The following is a 10,453-nucleotide window of genomic DNA, read 5'->3' as shown; positions in this document are numbered from 1 at the left end:
TGAATTCGGATCATGACCCTGCTGCTAATTAGCACCCCAGATGTAACAAATCAATTTTAAAATAACATTAAAATTTGACGTTTAAAAGCAACCTAAGAGGTGCTACACAAGTAAACTTAGAAAAGAATGCTACAAATAATTTTGTCATCCTTTAGTGTCGTTACATAGATGTCATTTAGAAAATAAATGAATGGAAATAACACATATAATTTTAAAAAATAAACGGCAATATAAAACATAAGGAAAAGCCTGGACAAGCTCAATGTTCCTATACCTCCATACAAGCTCTATTGTCAATCGACGAACCCTTTGTTAATAAGGCTAATCAGAGCGATAAACAATTAATATATTTAACGAATCTTGTTACATAGAACTTTAATAATTAGGAATGAGATAAAATCATTTTTAATTTAAAAACTTAAGTCGCGAAAGAAATACTAGATTTGTACGTATTTTTTATTTTCAACAAACATAAAACATGTTTAATAAAATTAATATTCAATATAAGATTATTCGAAATTTGTTTTCCAAACTTCACGAAAGTGCAAATATAATGAATAATTATTTTTGGCACGAAGACACGAGAACTATTTGAAAATCACATAACTCCATCTTCTGTATTCAGCCCTCTTTGGTGATCATTATTTCCCAAAAAAAATGTTTTTTATAGTGTTTTTTAAGAGAATATATGGTTAAAAAATATAAAAAAAATTTGAATTGACGTGCAGAATATTTTATATTGTATAAATGTGTGGTTAAAAATAAGTATGTGAAAAAAAGAGTTTTAAAAGTATGGTTGTTGAATAGGGGCTCAGAATTGATAATAAAACTGAGTTCTTATAGGAATAATTGATGATTGAATTTGATCATTATTTTTATATCTATAATAGAATAAAAGAATGCTCGACTTCAAAAACTTGTGACAGTGAGTACCTCGAACAATTAACCTTTTATATATTAAACACATCTATATATATATATATATATAAACTACTCTAAGATTAATTAATTAATTTTAGTATATTTTTTTAGTACAATTTTAATTGAAAATATTATAATTACAATAAAAAAATAATTCAAGACGAGTTCAAAACATTCGAGACAGAGACTATGTTTCTCTATACCCACCTCGTTTACTATTAAGGAGTTTCCTAGCTCAATTTGGGATAGGATGATTTTGGGGTGGGTCGATAACAGAGAATTTTATTATCCCTACACTTCATATGTTGGCCAACTATTGAAGAAATGAAAAATAAAAAATTTATTGATATATCAAAGGTAAAAAGGGACATATAGAAATATTTGAAAATTATAATGTGAGGGAAAAGAATATATGAAAATTTTGTAAGGATGTAAAGTGTATGATATAAGAAAGTAAAATATTTGAGAATGTATTGTCCATCGAGGAAATCAAACCCCAGTCAGTATAGTGGGAGGGTACTATGATATGACTACACTATATGCACAATGTTTCTAAATTTTCGTATGGTGTCATCCCATTTTGGTTCACCTTAGTGCATATTTGGTATAGTTTAAAAATTATAATTTCTGCTGATCCAAAAAAGTGCGCCAACAGAATATTGACGTCGTCCCCTCCACGTAAACATCACATTCACACTGAACACCCTATTAGAAAGACAAAGGCCGTCAATTGAGAAAAAATTCCTATAACCGTTTGCCTTAGTATCCTCCGCGGCTTTCATGTTCCGAGCCGGCAACACAAGCCGCGCTCCTCTCTTAGCAAGAACCCTAGCTGTCTCAGCACCGATCCCAGATGTGGCTCCTGTATCACAAAAATTACTTAAGTAGTTTTTTATTTCATCTTTTTTTTTTCACGCTCCTTAAATACAAAAATAATAACCAATTTGTTTTACCTGTAATAATTGTTGGAATTTTGATGTAAAATTGGTTTACATAATTATTTAAGTGAAATTCTTAATTTGTTGAATGAGAATTAAGTCAAATATAAAGTCGTTTAATACTTGAAATTATTGAAAAATTGTATAAAATGTTGTGGAATATTCTAGAAATATGTGATGAAAAGTGTGTCTTTTCATGTGAAAGATCATGACTCTTAGTATGGGTATGATTAATTTCCAATAATTGTCTCTCTTCATGTATAGAAATAAATTTAAAGAGATGTGACTCTTGGTATAATTATGTCTTTTGACATACCTTTCCAACTACTAAATATAGACCCCATATGTTTGAATTTTATCAATCAAAAAATTCAAGAAAAGTCATAGATATCGTATCATTCCATTTTAATTTACAATTTGGTTTTGCATAAAACATTTTGCATCAAAATCATGGTCATGGTAGGGAGGGAATTCCGTTCAAGTTCGCTGGTCGAAATCATTTGGAGTGCTCCTATGACTCGATGTAGTCATTGTATCTTGGGAGATGATTGTCGGATAATCGTTAGCCGGGACAAATTCATCTCAAGGACAAAGTGTCCAACACTTGCCTCGGTCAAAAATCCGTCATTTGCATATTCTTTCTTCATTTTCCGATTCCTTTTATTATGATTTGATTTTAAAAAATGATTAACGTTATTTATATGTTTATCCTGCAAGGTTTGATCTAAAAAATTACTTGCTTTCGATCATGAGTTGAAAGGGAAGAATCCATATTCAGGTATTCGGATTCGATAAATTCTTATTTTATCTTTTTAAATCCAATTTCAGTAAGTTGGAATACACTTCGATTTCATGCAAATAAACGATATGTTTATTGTGAATATAATATGCACAATTATCGATGTAATTTTTCAACAATAATTGCAGTAATGGAGGCTGTGGCTGGTGACTTGCTCAGCGGTTGACTTGGAGCCGGAACCACTTGGGCCGGCGGCACCAATCAAGTATTTCACAGTTTCAAGCATTTCTTCAAGAATTTGCCTTGATAAGGCGGGAAAGAAAAATAAAATAAAATAAAAAAATAGCCCAAATAACTTTTGGCTTTGTGCAGTTTTTGCAGGGAGAGAGAGATACATGGGCTGTATGTATCAACTGGTTGGTGGTCTGGTTAAGAGGTAACGGTGGAGGAAGGATGCGGGATTTTTATAATGGGTAATGGTGGGGATTAGGGAATCAATTAAGATAAGATTACATCTTTGTCATTGATTGATAAATAATTATTATTTTTATTTCATTTCTCTTTTAATTATTTTACTATTCATTGATGTTTATGCCGCCATCTCATTCTTTTTCTCTCTCTTATTTTTAACCACACATTTTTTATAAAATAATATTACACACAAATAAAAAAAAAATTTATTCTTTTTCAACCACACATTTTTCAAAAAAAATATTATTTCATCCATTAAAATTAGCTAAGAATGGGGGCCAAACGGGGGCTATATCTTAACTAATTAGACTTTGAACTCTTGATATTAGGCCTAGACAAAAAAATCAAAATATCAATCACACCAATCGAATCAACTCGGGTCGATTTGACACAGACAATTGATTTGTTTTGATTTTCTTTTAAACAAAATTATGGTGGGTCGATTCAATCATAATTTAAAATCTCAAACCACTAATTAATCAAACCAACTCAACCCATTAACACGTCTCCATTTTTTTAAGAAAAATAAAATTCAAAACATAAGTCCTAATCTCACAACTATATTTCGATTTTCTCCAATTGATAATATTGCCTTTAGGCAATAACACTAAAAATTTCATTTCACAAGCTCATTATATTATACTAAACTTTTTTTCCTACTTAAACAGTCATTCTACATAATATAAAAAAAAAAAAAAGCAACAAAATTCTTAAGTTTTTAGTTGATCCATCTTTGTTAACCTGATTTTCTTTGTTAGTCAATAGCTCTTGTAATATAAAGTTATTTGATTATTTTAGTTTTGGTAATTTGAGTGGGTCCAAAACTCGGACATTTTTTTTAAAATTCAATTTTGATTAAAAGTCCAAACCATACTAAACCAAATCGATTTGGTTTGGATCGGTTTGATTTAAGAGTTAGAATGGATTGTTTTGGATTGAAATTCACCAAAATCGATTAATTTGATTTTGGTTTCGGGTTGGAGTCGAAATCGATCTAAACCAAACCGCGCTCAAGCCTACTTGTTATCAACTTCGACTTGACGAATTTTTGGTATATTGATCATGTTGATTTTACTTTACCTAAAAATTTAAATTATTAGACATGTTAAAATCTTATTAAGTCCCTGTTTGGTCTAAATTAAAATTTCAAATCAAAATCAATAATTAATTTTATGGAATTCACGAGTTTTCAACTATAAATTTCATCTATACTTATCAAAATTTACTAAAATCTGGTCTAAATTTCTCGATGGAGGTCGATTAGATTGAGTCAAAATGGTTAATCAAAATTAATATACTTTACTTAAATTAGAACAAGAAACTCTTCACTCCGCCATATAACTTTTTCACGAAGTGCTCTTCAAAACATTTCAAGTATTGTCAACACAAACAAAGTGGTTTTCAAGACGCCAAGGGTATGTTTGATTGAGAGCATGAAATTTGCATAAAAAGAAAATAAATTATAGGCAACTCAATTGCGTAGTACTTATTTGTATGAAAATTAATAACTAAGTGCGTATTTGATTGTGAGTATGAAATTTGCATTAAAAGAAAATAAATCCTAAGACATTAAATTGTTTAGAACTTATTTAAATGAAAATTATTAATTAAATTCATTTGCTTCATAAAAAATCTAAAAGAAATTTTTTGTCTCAGAACGAAAGTTCTAAAATAAAAATAATCAACATTTTTTGTACTTCATAAAAATAAATAAAAACTTTGCATTTTACAATTCTCAAAAAACGCGTTTGAACATGATAAAAAGCATGTACTTAGTTGTTTTACTCGTAATTAAAGTTGTCATAACTTTCCAATCATGAATCTAAATATTCCAATTTGAATTCATAATTAATGAATCGTAATCTAGTATACATAGTTGATAAATAATTAAAATTGGATTGCCAAAGTCGCATTTAATAATTGAGGAAAATAGAAATAGAAAATATGATTACCTAAAGCACGTTTACCGTTGTCCTTTTGTGGAAGAAAAAAGTGGGTAGGGTCTAATTATGAGCCAAATGGCATTTTAAAAAGGAAAAGAAGTCACTAAATTTCAGCTTTTCAGAGCACTTCTGAATCTCCCGTGCCTTCCTGCGGGGTCCTTCCACTCCTCATAATTCTCATTACCGCAACCCCCGGCCCCCGCCCCCGGTTCTCTCTCTCTCTCTCTCTCTCTCTCTCTCTCTCTCAAGAGTACAAGTCAAAAAAGTTAGGCCCCAATATAACATGCGAACCTTCTTAAAAAAAGGTTGAACCCCAACCTTAAACGTTCACCACCGTCCCTGCTCTGAAGTATCGTGAGGGAGGTAAACCGCAGGTTATGCCTCCAAGGGTATAGGGTGGAAGGCTGCTTGTACACTTGCACTTACTCAAGAGCCCAATCCATATTTCAGGATTCGAACCCTTGACGCAGCAGCCTCAAGCAAAGTTGGATTTCTCCACCCTCCCCTTTTACCACTTGGAGATGTGCCCTGGGGGCAACATGTGAACCTTCTTAATTTGATGAAGATATGTAGCTTGATAATTGCTCTTGTAGAACTGAACTAATATGATAATTTGTTTGGGAATCGTCGATTTTGTGAACGTGCAAGATAGGTTGAACTCAATGTCAATTGGTAGACTTGGAAGAAAGATACTAAAAACATGTGAAACGAAGAAATTTCAAAGTTTGAGGGCCAAAATGCAAATATTCAATAGTTGATTCGGACCACAAAATGATGGTTGAAGATCATATGACATCAATTGGGTGCAAGTGGAGGTCAAAGTAGTTAAATAGAGTCTAAGTATTTGCACAAATCAATTGTTAGCAAAAGAAGTTATACTCCGAACTTTTAACCTCAATTTGAGACCCATTTTTTGGATAGCAAATGTTCGAATCGAAAATTTTTTATTCCGAAAAATTGTAACTTTTTGAGTTAGCTTTCCAACGCACTTGAAATTACCTCAATTGGAGTTCAAAAGAGAAAGTTATCTCAAATTACCGAAAGCTATCCAATGACGACATCGTGAAACGACGCCCGTGCACAGACATTTTTTCGTGTGCGAGTCCATGATATGCATTCACCAAGAGCAAAATCATTGAACGGTGTGTGCGCAATGAACTAAATGGCGTGCAGGGGGCCAAATTTTATGTGAGGGCCAATTTTCATATTTCGATAAAATTTTAAATGGAAACAATATCTTATGTTTACCTAAACATGTCTAGAACGTGGAAAACCTCCTTTCAACGTAACAAATCTCTATATTCTATGTATTTTGGATCGCGAAGAACAATGTTAAGCATCAATATTAAGGCAGATTATACAAGTTTATTGAAGAATATTCATCCATTTTCAAGATTCAAGCCAAGAAATTGGATTTCTCCACTTTTTTTTATTATTTCTTCTTTTCGAGTGATGTTTTTCCAAATTTCTTGTATAATTGAATCATTAGAATGCAATGCTAGTTTTTCTATTGTATGGATGAATGATGAAACCTATTACATATTTGTTTTGATTTAAAATTATTAATTTAGTTATTTCTTGATTTTCTTGATTGATTTTGCTTACCCATTGTATTATTTAATTGATTGACTACTAATTGAATAATTAGTTATTTGGTATAGTGTTGGGAGACTCACAATAAGTTTAGAACGTGGCAAAATTAACACATGTAGATAGATTAAGAATAATCTTTATCACATATGCAATCACATAAATAACCTATAATTTAATGTATTTTGGTCATATGATTTCAGTCTAGAAATAGGATCGGATCATAATTAGAATAGACTTAATTCGTTTTGGAAAAGAGAATTAAATAAACTAATATTATCGATTGTCACGAAAGCATAAAATTGATTATATTACAAATCAAGAATTAAAATAAATGATAATAAGGGATTCAAAATCCAATACAATCATTCACATATGACAAAATATTTTTTATTGCTTCCTTAGTTTGAATAATAACAAAATCACGCATTTTGTGTCACGAACATCAAATTTAGTAATAACTAGTGAACTGAAATTAAACATTATTCCTTGTGGAACAATAACTCATAATTTATTTTATTATTACTTGTCAATGATCACATACACTTGCAAGTTCCACGCAAACAGAATCTTGACTTTATCATGTCACACTAAGCAATGGCTCATGATAAGTGAAAAAATTATGAGGGTGTTTGATACCCATTTTTAAATAAATGAATTTTAGAATAGTAGATTGATGGAGAATATGTGAATAAAAAGTTTTTTATTTACATGTAATATTATTTTAATGAGGAATGTATGATTGAAAAGAAAAGAGAAAAAAATGCATTTTGAGAAAAATGGGAATCAAACGGAGCCATAAGTCTCAATATAACATGTGAACCTTCTTAATTTGATGAAGATAAACAATCAGATAATTGCTCGAGTAGAACTGAACTAACGTGGTAATTTGTTTGGGATTTGTTAGGCAACTACGAGCAAAATGTTCGTCAATTAGACATTAAACGATGTTGAGTTTATATAAATAAAAATCAAAGAAGGACTATTTTTTTCTAACAAGTATCCTCTCCGAGTCTATATCTCTTCTATATCTTTTGATTTTTCTAAGAAATTTTCAGATTATTTTATAGTTATCGCGCTTCTCACCGTTATGTATTAATATGTATACAAGCATATTAACTATTATCTTAATTATAAATGTGTCCTCGTTGCATGTCCAGTACATAATATTAATATTTGAACGTCGAAAAATGAACTATATTTTATTTTTTATTTTTTTAAAATATTAACTAATAATATTCTTTTTGGCATACAAAACATATCAAAAATGATGAATTTACTTTTTTATATATTGTCTAATGATATTCTTTTTGGCATACAGAACGAATAAAAAATGATGAATAGATTTTCATTACAAACTATGATCAATTTTTGGGAGAGAGGAAAGACCAAGGGTAAAAATGCGGAGAGCGAATTCGAGAATATCATAGGTGAAATTAAGTCAAAATCATCTAAAATCAAGAACCTTATCTATCAATTCATTTTCTAAGACGGCTTATGCCAAAAAAAAAAAAAAAAACGGAGCATTTCATGACAATTAAATAAAACATATTTCCCCATGGCTATATTTTCCATGTTGTACATGAAATGCCTTGCATGTCTTATTTATATGCAATGTTAATGTAACTGTTGTGAAAGCTCTCTTGAAAGATCTTCAAATCGATAATTTTCGGGTTCAATCCAACGTACCTTTCTCAACCAACAACCAATCAAATCGGCTCCAAACCACAACTAATTAATTCACCTCGGTTACTATTCAATCTTATCCACGTAGGACAAGAAAAGATGATTTGTAATCACAAAGGCTAAGAGAAGACACCATAAAGGTATACTATGAATGAACCACCAATTGCACATGTTAAACAAGCGTTTTGGACACTTTTATGTGCCTTTTTTCACACACAAAGAGGGCAGCCATGATTTCCTTTTTCTTCTCACAAACCACACAAAACATCATAAGAAAATGACTAGGGTTATATCCATATATATACTCTAGAGATAGGCTTTAAGTTGGACCTTAAAGAGGTAAACGGACCAATATTCAAGTCATCCAAGAGAAAATATAATTGGGCCGGGTATAGCTCATGAACTTAGTCGTTGGACTTATTTCATTCATCGACCTATACCTATAAAATAATATTAACCCACGTTAATATCATAGCCCGGGATTTATTGGATATCAAAAATCCAACAAATCTCCACCTTGATACACAATAAATCTGCAAGCAATCAAAACACACAATTAGCACTTGCATAATCAAGGTAGCCAATAAAATTGGATCACAGACCTTAACTCGTGTTTCCAACCTGAAACACATACCATACCTGCTCCATGTACTCATCGGGGCTAAGGTCCAAAAAACACCCAAGTAGAAGCAAATATTTAACAGTAAACAATCAAGAGCAAATACACGTGCGATGATGATATACTATAGGATAACATACATAGATCTTTTCAAAAACATGTTCACATAGAACCATAGATTAACACCAAGTCAATAAAACCACGGTCAACAACATATGCATAAATGACCCTACAAAATGATATCACCACACTTATCCTATCTCATTCCGCATTGCTCACACCTCGAGAACACATATCTTCTCTCATTGCCCAACATGTTCACTAGACTGATCATCCAACTCATGTCTAACTGGTAAGTCACAGTAGATCCTAGGTCTACGGAATAATCCTCTATCTCCACATCACTTCTCCCAACCTACGTGGATACTGGGTCTCCACCTAACAGAAGTGATAGAAGTGTCTCTCTTACACTCCACTTGATCAGGGTCTCTTTACAAATAAATGATCCTAGACATTTGATTACATCTCCACTCGTGATCCAAATGTCACACTCCACATCCCCGGTACAAACAACCATGTACCCCTAGGCATCTATACTCCACCTTACCAAAAGACACATAACACTACTAATGCATCCTAACCCTCTATGCATGCAAACGATCACAACAAGTAATCACATTACCTCAAATTCTTGCAAACACACATGTCAAACAAATTGAAATGCAACATATAATCATGCAACAATTAGACAATCACACACATGCGAAAATAATCACACACAGATGCATATGCAGTGACAGGTTTACTCTCAATAAACCTCACTGGGGTCATAACTCGACTAGTGGCAACATTCACCCTTTCTCCCTCCTTATCTTTCCTTTTATTATCATTCATAGGACCATCTATTTCACCATGTCCAAGCTTACTACAATTAAAACACATTTTACTTTCACACTTGCCATAGACTTACATTTGCCATAAACACCAAATAATGACCACAAGAAAAGTACAGACATGATTCACACAGAATAGTTGAATAAACTTTTCTAAGGTCAAATGCAATTCCAACAGTGTAGAAAAGATTGGCAACAAATTCATAAATAATTTAAGGCAAATAATTAACAAATAATTTCTAAATCTAACAACAGGCAATGGTTATCCTTTCACGATAACCCCAATCCTAATATCAACCCCACATATGACTTCTAATGTGAAAAGTAAATTATTACCCAACACGATAATTTTAACTGCAATAATAAAAGGTAAAGAACACGATACCAAACGAACCACGTCTGAAGGTCCGTAAATATCGAGAGATGTGAATTCACTGTTTTAGGACTACTATTATCCGCCTCAAAGCTTCTAGCAACAACGACAACACAAAACGACACTTGAACGTCCAAGGACAAAATCGTCCAACTTCACACTATTGCTCGAAACTCAAATCTGACAATACCATAGGGTTCACCTCGTCGCCTAAAAACTACCTGAAGAAGTCACTGGCAGATGCTCCTCCACGTGCCTCTACGCACGGTAGTCAGAGCCC

The sequence above is a fragment of the Olea europaea genome, unplaced genomic scaffold (genome assembly GCF_002742605.1).
Source record: "Olea europaea var. sylvestris unplaced genomic scaffold, O_europaea_v1 scaffold138, whole genome shotgun sequence".
In the NCBI taxonomy this organism is placed as follows: Eukaryota; Viridiplantae; Streptophyta; class Magnoliopsida; order Lamiales; family Oleaceae; genus Olea; species Olea europaea.
Note: the sequence above shows the minus strand (reverse complement) of the source record.